Raw genomic sequence first — 10558 nt, 5'->3', positions numbered from 1 at the left:
AACTTTGCATTTTCAGAAACTCGGTTTGGCCCGTGTTTCTCTCTGCAGCTGCAGTGTGTAGGTGTGCGCCGTGGCATGTGTGTACACATGCATGCATATGTTGTCCAACCATCCGCTGGTTTGCTAAGTTTCAGGAGAAGTGTGGCCGTGGAGCAGATGCTCGAGACAGACCGGCCACAAGGGGAGTCGGGGATCAGATGGGTTCTTGGCAGCACGGAGTCGGCGCAAAGGAAGCTGGGTGATCTTAGAAAGGTGGCCCGCGTCACTGCCACATGGGGTGGCCTTGCCAACAAGTTGTTACAGTCCGTATGAGTCAGCTTGAGCTGCCGTGATAAAGGACCAGAGATAGAGTGGCATAAAAGATAGACATTGATTGTCTCACAATTCTGGAGGCTGGAGGTCTGAGGTGAAGGCGTCGGCAGGCTTGACTCCTCCCGAGGCCTCTCTCCGTGGTGTGCACACGGCCGTCTTCTCCCAGCGTCTTTGCGTGGTTTCCCCTGTGCGTGTCCGTGTCAAGTCTCCTGTCTTTTAGGAGCAGTGGTCATACTGGACCAGGGCTCACTTTGACCAGCTGCCTCGTCACAGCTTAACATCTTTCACGCCCTGTGTCCACACGCAGTCACATTCTGAGATCCTAGGGCCTAGGACTTCGATGTAGGAATTTTGAGGGAACCAAATTTAGCCCGTACGTGGTCAAGACGAGGATGCCAAACACATCTGCTTCTGAGATGCTCCATGTTTTTGAACGTTACCGTGCCGACGCGCGCTCTACGCCAACAGGCTGTGAAACAAATGAGCAGGTTTCTGCTCGTTACATGCCGATCACAAGGCGATCGTGCCTTCCTGGGGGTCCTCTTGGTTGGCCTTTTGGATGTCCTGAAACTTTTCTGTCACCCATTCGCACCCTCTCGGTTCATTCCCACAGGTGGCTAATCACACCCACGATGTGAGAGTTTCACCACCTGAGCTCAGACAGAGGGTGCAGGTGTGAGTACCTTTCTGTCATCTCCCTCAGCCCCCGTCCACAAACTACCAACAGGTATGACTATATTTCCAGTAAATAAAACAAGGAATATAAAGAACGATTGGATCAAGGCTGGGAATCGCAGAGAGAAAAATCTAGAGAAAGAAAACATCTCCTTCTGCGGGTGACACAATGTTGGAAGAAATCCAGAAATCTCCTGACAGCCTGGAGCAAGATGCAGTCCGACTGGGGATACCTGTGCCGTGTGGAACCTGCATTAAGACAATTTAGCTGTAAGACACGAGGCGGAGGACAGGTGGCTCCACAGCGGGGGGGAATGGAGAGACTTGGGTTGACAATGAGTGTTCCTGGGAGTTGACCTGGGCCTCAGCTCCCAAGGGCCAGGGCAAGCCTAGCGCCTGCAATGATACCGTTTTGTCTAAATGAGGGAGGAAATCGTCTCATTTTTCTTGGAATGGCTAATTCTTTCAAATGTGGACACCACACTTCGGCCCAACGGAACCACAATGGTTCTTGAAATTGTGTCCTGTAGCAAAGGGTCAACGAGCAGGGCGTGACAGGGAGAAGCCTCGGGACAGGAAGAGCATACTGGAGGTAGCGGAATGTTTGTAATGCCGTGGGGTCAGCGACAGATGGGACACGCTCTGTGTGGATACAACGCAAAGACGCAAAGACCGCAGGGTAGAAATTCAGGGGAATTTTGTTACTTATTAATCTAATATCTAATAGATACATCAGAGGCCAGAGACATTTAAATGGAAACTGGGCTTGGAGAGAAACTTGGAAAAGATACTGTAGGGTGATTCGACTATGGAGAATAAAAGAAAAAGCATGATTAAAAGAAAGAAAACACTATGGAAGAAGAAAGTCCAAAATATTTCAATAATTACAGCAAACATAAATGCATGAATGCAACGATTAAAATATATGTTGTTTACAAGAGGAAAGCATAAGCTGACATAAAGGTTGGAATTGAAGAGCTAGAAAAAAGTTATACCACACGAATATTAACAGAAAAAAAGCTGGTGGCTTGTAGCTAGAAAGCAGTAATATTAATATCAGGAAAAAATAGAATTCCAGGTTACGTGTTTCTTTACTTTAATTCTCTGTGTAGCACTTTATCTTTACTTGACATTTTCTCTCCCTTCTCCTCCATACTAGACTCTAAATTCTGTGAAAACGGGGCCCTTGTTTATTCTGTTCATTGCTGAATCTTGAGTGCCTGGAACATTTTTTGGACCATAGAAAATAGTTTTTAGATGTTGGACCCGTTCTGAAAATAGTTAACTAATTTCTCTTGCTTTATTACCTCCTCTCCTGAAGCTCGTTCATCTCTGATCTAGAGGTCAGACCTCCTGGCCAGGCCCGGGCAGAGGAAGGACACTGCTCTGAGACCTGGGCCCACATTCCTTTGTCAGTGAGCGAGACCCTGGAGCCCATCAAGAACTCATGTTATCTGCTTTGTAGCTGCCTGGGGCACTAACAGTGACAGGGACGGAATGCGGGCCCTGCTGGAGGCCCGGGGAGGCGGAGGACACCAGCTCGGAGGCTCCCTTTTGCAAAGAAAACCGAGTCTGCCTTCGCTAATGGCCACAGTCCTGGCCCTAGGCCTTGCATGTCCTTGAACATGCTGCATGAATATTCACTGAATGACGCCCCGCCCCAAACCAGGCACTGTGGCCGGTTTCTAAGGGGGCATTAGGTAATGAGTGCTGTGTTCGCTTACCGAGGCTGCCCTAAAGAAGTGCCTTAATGCAACAAACTGGGTGACTTGATGCAACAGAAATGTATTCTCTCACAGCCCCGGAGGGGTTGGGGGGATGGGTCCTGCCGGAGCTCTCGGGGAGAGTCCATGCTATGCCTCTTCCCGCTTCTGGTGGGCACCGGTGACCCTGGCGTTCTTCGGCTGGCAGATGCATCACACCCGCCTCGGCCTCGGTCTTCACATGGCCTCCTCCCTGTGTGTGTGTGTGTGTCCTCTGTCCTCTCTGACTTCTTATAAGGACGCCAGTCACTGGATTTCGGGCCTAACCCTAATCCCGTATAACCCCATTAACTAATGAGAACTCCGAAGACTATATTTCCGAATAAGGTCGCATTCTGAGGACACGGATGGACCTGAAATTTTGGCTGGACACTACCCAGCCCACTCCAAGTTCCATGATGCAAGCATGGTGGACGAGCAGAGAAGAGATTACACAGAACCAGGAACGTTTTCAGGGAAGCTAAGCTATCGAGGGCCCCGAGGGATGGGCAGCATTTGAACAAGGAAGGAAGGAAGGGAAGAAAGGACTCGCGAGAAACGAGAGATGCAGGATGCGTCACGGCGCAGGGCAGACTGTGGGTTTGGGGTGATGATGGGAATTCGGGGACCTTATGGACTAAGGTTCTAAGACCCTCGGAGTGAGTGGTGGGGGGCCCTCAGTGCCAGCCTGAGTTGGGTCTTCTTTCTGGCTCCTTTTCATGAAATGGAGACCAAAACTGTCCTTGTTCCTCTCCCCGTGGGCCACCCTGGGCAAGCCCCACTCTCTCCCAGGTGATGCTCATTTCCTGGAGGGGTGGCTGGCAAGACCAGGCAGGTCAAGGTGTGCAAAGGAGCACAGATGATTCTGAGGGTGTGCAGTTCAGGAAGGAAGCTTCCGTTCCCTCCCAGGGGCCGTGCAAACTGGCCTCCCCTTTGACCCCCACCCCAGCTCCTAGTGGGTGATGGCCCCCTCACGGACACTCCCAGTCCTGGGATCGAGACTACTTCAAAAGAGCAGTGGATTTGCCCCAGACCGGTGTCAGAATTGGACCACGATTCGGCAGGAAAAAGATACTTAATTAAGATTATACAGAGTGTACTATTTTATTACCTTTCTCACCAAAATACAAACTAGGGTGAAGAGAATGAGTTGGTGAATCATATCTATTGGGCTTAAATTCCATTTCTGGGAATTACTAGCAATGAGCCCTTAGGCGAGTTACTTGACATCTCTGTGCCCTGTTCTCTCATCCGAAAGAAAATGAATGCCAGCGGTGAGCACCTTGTAGGACTGTCGTGGGGCTTGAAGGAGCTGATAAGCGGAGCTAGGTGCTTTGAGGACTTTACAAGGTAGTGCTCGATAAATTCCAACGATTATACTTTTTATAACACAAATTTTGGTGGCTGCATAAGAATCCCCATGGTGAATGTTCTATAAATTACCCATCTGTGAATTTCGTGTTCCTATTTCTTTGCCACTGTAAAAATGATATAATGACTATATGGACAAATCTTTGCACCTGCCGCTTAGACAAAAGTCCTAGAGGCGAAACGTTTGGACTACATCTTCCTGCTGCAGGATGCGGTTTAGATAAAGTTCGGTGGGGTCGGTACCTCAATGACCATAAGCAAATACATTCATCGCCACCGAGGTGACGGAACCATCCTGCGACTGTCAGCGGTGTCCAGCTGTCTTCGCCCAGGGCACGGCTCTTGGATTTCAGGCCCCACCTGGCAGCCTTCCTATCGCCTGGGGCCCACCAGGCACCTCCCTGTCTCTCCGGCTTCCGTAACACACCTGTTCAGCAAGACCAGGCTTTCGAGGGGCGCCCCTCTCTGCCCTGCTCGTTTCGAAGCTTTTGTGATTTTTGTCTTCTGGTCACATTGATCCTCCGCCTGGACACCCCAGGACACCTAGTTACCTGTGGCAATGTCAGGCTTCCTCGCTTCCTGTTTTCCAGACCAGTTTTTTATTTTTTTTTTAAATTTTAATTTAGTTCCTTACCCCATTTATTCACAACGTAGCCCTGCATCGAATTTATGGCTGCTTAATTTATTAATCGACCAAACACAATGTTCATATTTTAAAACGATCTTTATATGTAACAACTTTTTATTCTGATGGGAGAGACGAGTTGTATGTAATTCAATGTAAGTTACACATGGGAGAACACTGTGCTCTTGTTGACCTTAAAAATAAAACAGCCAGTTATGTTTACCAGCAAACATGGGTTTATTTGGGAATAGCTGAAGATTACCATTCGGGACAAGCGTGCTATAGCAACAACCATAGGCAGGTCCGGCAAACAAGGAGAAAAACATCACCTTCTACACAGAAAGGAGGAAGTGGGGAGGGATACTTAAAATGAAAGTCCTTCAGAGGAGAGTGAGCGTTCAGGGCAGTGATGGCTTCTCATTGGCTGAGTTGCGATGGTTCCCATTGGCTGGGCTTGTTGCTAGGCAAGGAGAAAACCTTCCTTCCTCCTGCTGGGGTAGTAGAAACTCTTCTTGCTGGGAACCCCAGGCGCATCTCTTCCTGTAATTGATGTGGAGTGTGTGAGAGCGCCCCCTTCTGGCGCCCCAGCTTTATTTCACATGAGGCTTCCTTTATTCAGTTTCACACCCCACAGAATCAGTCCCTACAACTTCTCCCATATTCAGTGTGTTTGAGATTTCACGAAGACCCGCCCCCAGTTTCACATTAATTGAGCAGTTTACGTAATCTGGCCCCTGAGGCCTCCTCCACCTAAAGCGGTAGGTAGCGCTTGCCTCTATCCATCTACCACCCTCTTCTCTCTGCATGTGGAGTTCTCCCCGCCCCCCCCCCCAATCCCGCCCTTTGCACCTGCTGTTTCTTCTGGCTGGAACCTGGTTGTCTAGTTACTCCATACCCAGCACCTTCTCATCCTTCCACGTGCAGCCCAAATGTCACCTCCTCAGAGAAGCCCTCCCTGACTACCCACTAAAGCAGCCCCCTCCACAGTTCCTGTGGGGTCACTCCGCTTTTTATAAAGGATATGTGGGAAATAATCGGAAACGACGTTGTTTCGTGCTGACCTTTCCCAGTGGGATGTTGGCTCGTGATGGCGGGGATAGAGCTGTCTTTTCCATGGCAATATGAATTTGTGGTGTAAGTGGATGTGTACAAGTGAGTAGCTGTGGAGTGGAGGGGTAGATAGATGATGTTAGTTTCCTATGGCAGCAAATCTAGGGTCTTGAAACAAAGGGCTTTATTATTTCGTAGTGCTGGGTATCGGATGCCTGAAATCGGTCTTGGGGAAGCGTCGCGTTCCATCTGGGGGCTGCAGGGTGGAACCCTTGCCTTTTCCAGCTCACGATCCCCTCCGGCTCTGGCATCATCTGACCCCTGCTTTCCTTGTCCTCCCAACATTCAGTCACACAGGACGGTTGGTTCCCTCACCTCTGTCTTCCTCCTTCCTACGCCGCTCATCCTGATCAGGCTTTTCCCGGAGTAGGGAGGGGAAGGAGCTGGGTCATGGCACAGAAATGTCCGTGGTCTCGGTTATGCACCCACAGTCCCCAGGAGCTTACTCTACACTAGGGGTCCCCAACTTCCAGGCTATGGACTGGTCTGTGGCCTGTTAGGAGTCGGGCTGCACAGCAGGAGGTGAGTGGCGGGCGAACCAGCGAAGCTTCATCTGTATCTGCAGCCGCTCCCCAGCGCCAGCATCACCGCCTCAGCTCCGCCTCAGATCCTCAGGCATCAGATTCTCATAGGAGCACCGGTCCCTGGTGCCACAAAGGTTGGGGACCGCTGGTCTATACCATTCCTCAGCTTCCGTGGTGTCAAATGCATTTTCCTTGAGAGCTGGCTAGTTGTGGGTTTTGCTTTCTCCAGTGGCCCGCTCAGCTCTGGAGCATCATCTGGGCTTTCAATCAATTTCCAGGCTGCGTTGACACCCAAATCGCCCAGGATTGTTCATCAGTGGGGATCCCAGGGGGAGGCTGAGCAGCGGGACCTGCCAGGCCGACTGCGCGCCTTATTCCCCGCTGTCCGAGGCTGGGCTCCCACCTCAGCGTTCTCTCTCCTCCTCCTCCCCCCACTCTTCCTCCTCCCTCTTTGACACACTCTCTCTCTCTCTCTCTCTCTCTCTCTCTCTCTCTCTCTCTCTCTGTGTCTCTCTCTGTCTTTCTCTGTCTCTCTCTGTCTCTCTCTCTCTCTCTCTCTCTCTCTCTCTAATTTAAGCAGCAATGAGAAAGATTACCATTTGCCTAGGTTGTTGTTTAGAGCACAAATGACAATATTGTACATGAATCTCCATTTTACCCCTGCAAAGACTTGCCAAAGCCTGCCCGCTGCTTCCGTGTTTGTGTGACCCCGAGCCCTGCTCCGGGGCTGTGCCTGGCGGTCCACGCGCCTACCGCCACGGGGCCTGGCCTCGCTCTGCGTGATCACTTTCCTGTTTAGTTCTATTTCCCCTGCATTTCCAGGGGGCTGGTTTTCACATCCATGTCAGCCATCTCCCCGTAAACAGAAGCATCTTTAGTTCACTTCCCACCCTCATGTCTCTCTGCAGGCCTCTTCGGCGGGAGGGAGGTGTGGCGTGGGGCTTAACAGCATCCTTTTTCTTGCTGTTGATGTTGTAGCGTCTGAAGCCTTGACCTTGTCATCTCGTTGTGGTCACGTGCTCTTACCTACGGCAGTGGTTCTCGGCTCGCAATGTCTGGAGACTGTTTTGGTGCCATGACAGAGGGTCGGCTACTGCATCCGGTGGGCGGAGGCCAGGGGCCAAACGTCCTGAGGTGCCCAGGACTGCCGTCCCCCCAACGCAGAGTGGTTTGGCCCCAAATGTTAGTAGTGCAGGTTGAGAAACCCTATCCTACAGGAATGGAACTTTCTTTTTCTTTTCCGGTTTCTTTTGAATTACAGTTGACACACATCATTGTATTCGTTTCAGGCGTACAACACAGTAATCGGACATTTACACGGTGCATGAAGCGATCACCCCGTGAGCCCAGGATCCGCCTGGCACCATACAGAGTGATCTCCCTATCATCGACTGTCTTCCCTCTGCCGTGTTTCGCATCCCCATCACTGTTCCTATAACTGGCAGTTGGTACTTCCTAATCCCTTCCCCCTCTCTGCCCCGCCCATATGGTGACCATCAGTTTGTTGTCTGTATCTATGAGTTTGCTTCTATTTTGTTTGTTTTTTTAGATTTCACATGCAAGTGAAATCGGGCATTTGTCTTTCTCTGACTTATTTCACTTAGCAAAATACCCTCTCCGTCCATCCGTGTTGTTGCACATGGCAAGGTTTCATTTTTTATTTTATTTTATTTTTTTATGGCCAGGTGGAATTCCATTGCGTGTATGGACCTCATCTTTTCCATCCATTTGTCTATCGGTGGACACTCAGGTTGCTTCCAGAGCGTTTCTTCATTAAATGGCGGTGATCTCTGCGTGTGGCTGTTCTCTGCTCCATCCCTCCCCATCTCTTTCACACTGGCCTCTGCCCTGGACCCAGGGGGCCCCGCTCCCACAGCCTGCACTCTGCTCCCCTGCCGGCCGGCTTCCCGCTGGCTGGCGTGGCGTTTGGGAGGCAGTGACCACACTGGAGCAGAGAGCGGTCTGGAGCGTTCCTTGCCACTCCCGCCCTCCCTCCTCTGCCCGCTTTCTCTGGCTGTGGCCGTGTCCCTGCAAGATTCTGGTTCCTTCTCCATGGCTTCCATCCTCGCTGGTTTCTTTGCAGGTCGTGAGCTGGACGCCTTCCCTCGCCGGCTTTAAATCACGGAGAGATGGCTTATGCGTATCGCTCAATGCGGCCACTCCTACGTTTCTGCCATCTCTCTTCTCCTCGCAGTTTCTGACCTCTCCCTGGGACCCAGGCCCCACCCAGAGGCGTGCGCTTGTCTGCTGCATCTCCACGCAGGCGACTGAGCTTGCACTACCTAGGTCCCCTGGAGTCAAATACGCAGCTAAGAGAAGAGCCAGCGTCACCACACCGGCTTGTCTGCGGGGTGATTTTGTATTCCTTTGACTCAGGGCTTGGTGGCACCTGATGAGTGTGACCTCGAGCAACAGAGAGACTTGAGATTTATTTGAAAGCCGGGCAGTTTCTGTCTTCCGAAGGATCCATGCTGATTTTCAGCGAACTCTGGGCAGGAAGCCCAGCACATTTGCAGGCAAAGCTGGGCTCCTCTCTCTGTGTGATTTGGAGACTTTGTCCGATGGCTCTTTGTCCTCTGGGGTGGGCCCACTGCTTGGCATGATGATATTGTAACAAGGAAGCCACAGAACAATTGCACGAGCGCCAGGAGGAGAGGGGCCCATGGCAGGCACCCCTTGATGGCAGGTGGGCGTGAAGCTAGCCAGCTGACACCCAGCGATGCCGGGGACACAGGCATCCGGGTAGGGACGGAACAAGTGAGCGTACTCATTTTCACGTGGGACTTGCACATTTTAGTCTCCAGCATGGGGACTGCTCTAGTGACACAGGACTAAGGGTTTGTGGATTTGCAATGTCCTGTCTTACATCGTGGAACCCCCCCAAATTCTGCTTGTTTGGGGGTTTCCGGGCCACCTTCCGTCTCTAGCTCTCCTTCTCTGAGGCCGTCTGTGAAGGGTGTAGCTCAAGTCGCATCTCCCTGGGGGTGACCACCTTCGGCCGTGGTTAACAATGAGAATTTTGTGTGTAAGTGGGTCCCAGTTCCCACAGGAGAATTTTGATGCCAGGGCAGGTAGTGTGCAGGGAAGGCGGCACCCAACAGGTGCCTCAGGAGAGATGGAGTTGGGGTGAGGGCAGCTACGAGATGGTGGGAGTACTCTGGGTCCTCTCCAGGCCTAGGGGACCTCCCGCCATGCAGGGCACGGATGTGACGACTCCTTGGTTCTATGGGGACTCTACAGCTCCCCCTGCCTCCAGCAGGAAGGCGCCTGCTCCGTGCATGGAATTCGTTACCAGCAGAGAGTGAAATGGGCGAGGATTTGGGACAGAGTGTCCTTCTGGTCCTCTCTGGAGCTGCCCGGGGCTCGTGTCCCATCACTTCACCTGTCTCCCTCACCTGCCTGGAGTCTTAGGTTTCAGTGACCTTAGGCTTAAATTGCTTCTAGGCATGTTGTACTATTTTACCAAGATTTGCTGATTTTTAGTATATGGTTTTGCTTTTTTCACTTAACTTTTAATTGTTTTTGGACTAAGAAGTTTTAGAGGTTCTGTTCTTCCCTTTAAAATGGTTCTACTTTTTGAATTTTAATAATTTCTTTTATAGTTCCTCCTGTAATTTTTTAATGTTCATTTTTGAAACTTTTAAGTTTTAAAAATTATTTTTAAAGGTTTAAAATAATTTTTAAGTTTGAAAATGAACTTTCAGTCTGTTACGTTGCTCTTTAGAATATTTTCTATGTGATTTTTTATCATATCATAGATTTACTTTTTTTATATTGGACAGCAAAATATTGAAATCGCATTTTACTACCTTGCCTTTTACCACTTACTTATGAAGCTTTTTCAACACTGTTACTTTTAAAATCAATTCTAATTGTATTTTTCTTTAGTGTCCTTTTACAGCTTTTCAAAATATTAAATGTTCTGGGTAACCTCTCAAAATCTTTTTTTTTTTTTTTTTGAGCCAACCTGCTTTATCTTTGTAAAAATTTCTAGTCTACAAGTTTTCAGGCAGAGAGCACGGACATACCTAAAGAATGAGAGAAAATCCACATCATAAACGGAAGGTTGTATCGTTTTCCGTAGCCTACCACCAACTTAGCTGCTTAAAACGCACGCATTTACTGGCTCCCCGTTCTGCAGGTCAGAGGTCCGGGAATGGCCTGGCTGGCTTCTCTACTCAGGGACTAAGAGGCTGAAA

Source organism: Pteropus alecto, unplaced genomic scaffold, assembly GCF_000325575.1.
Source record: "Pteropus alecto unplaced genomic scaffold, ASM32557v1 scaffold143, whole genome shotgun sequence".
In the NCBI taxonomy this organism is placed as follows: Eukaryota; Metazoa; Chordata; class Mammalia; order Chiroptera; family Pteropodidae; genus Pteropus; species Pteropus alecto.
Note: the sequence above shows the minus strand (reverse complement) of the source record.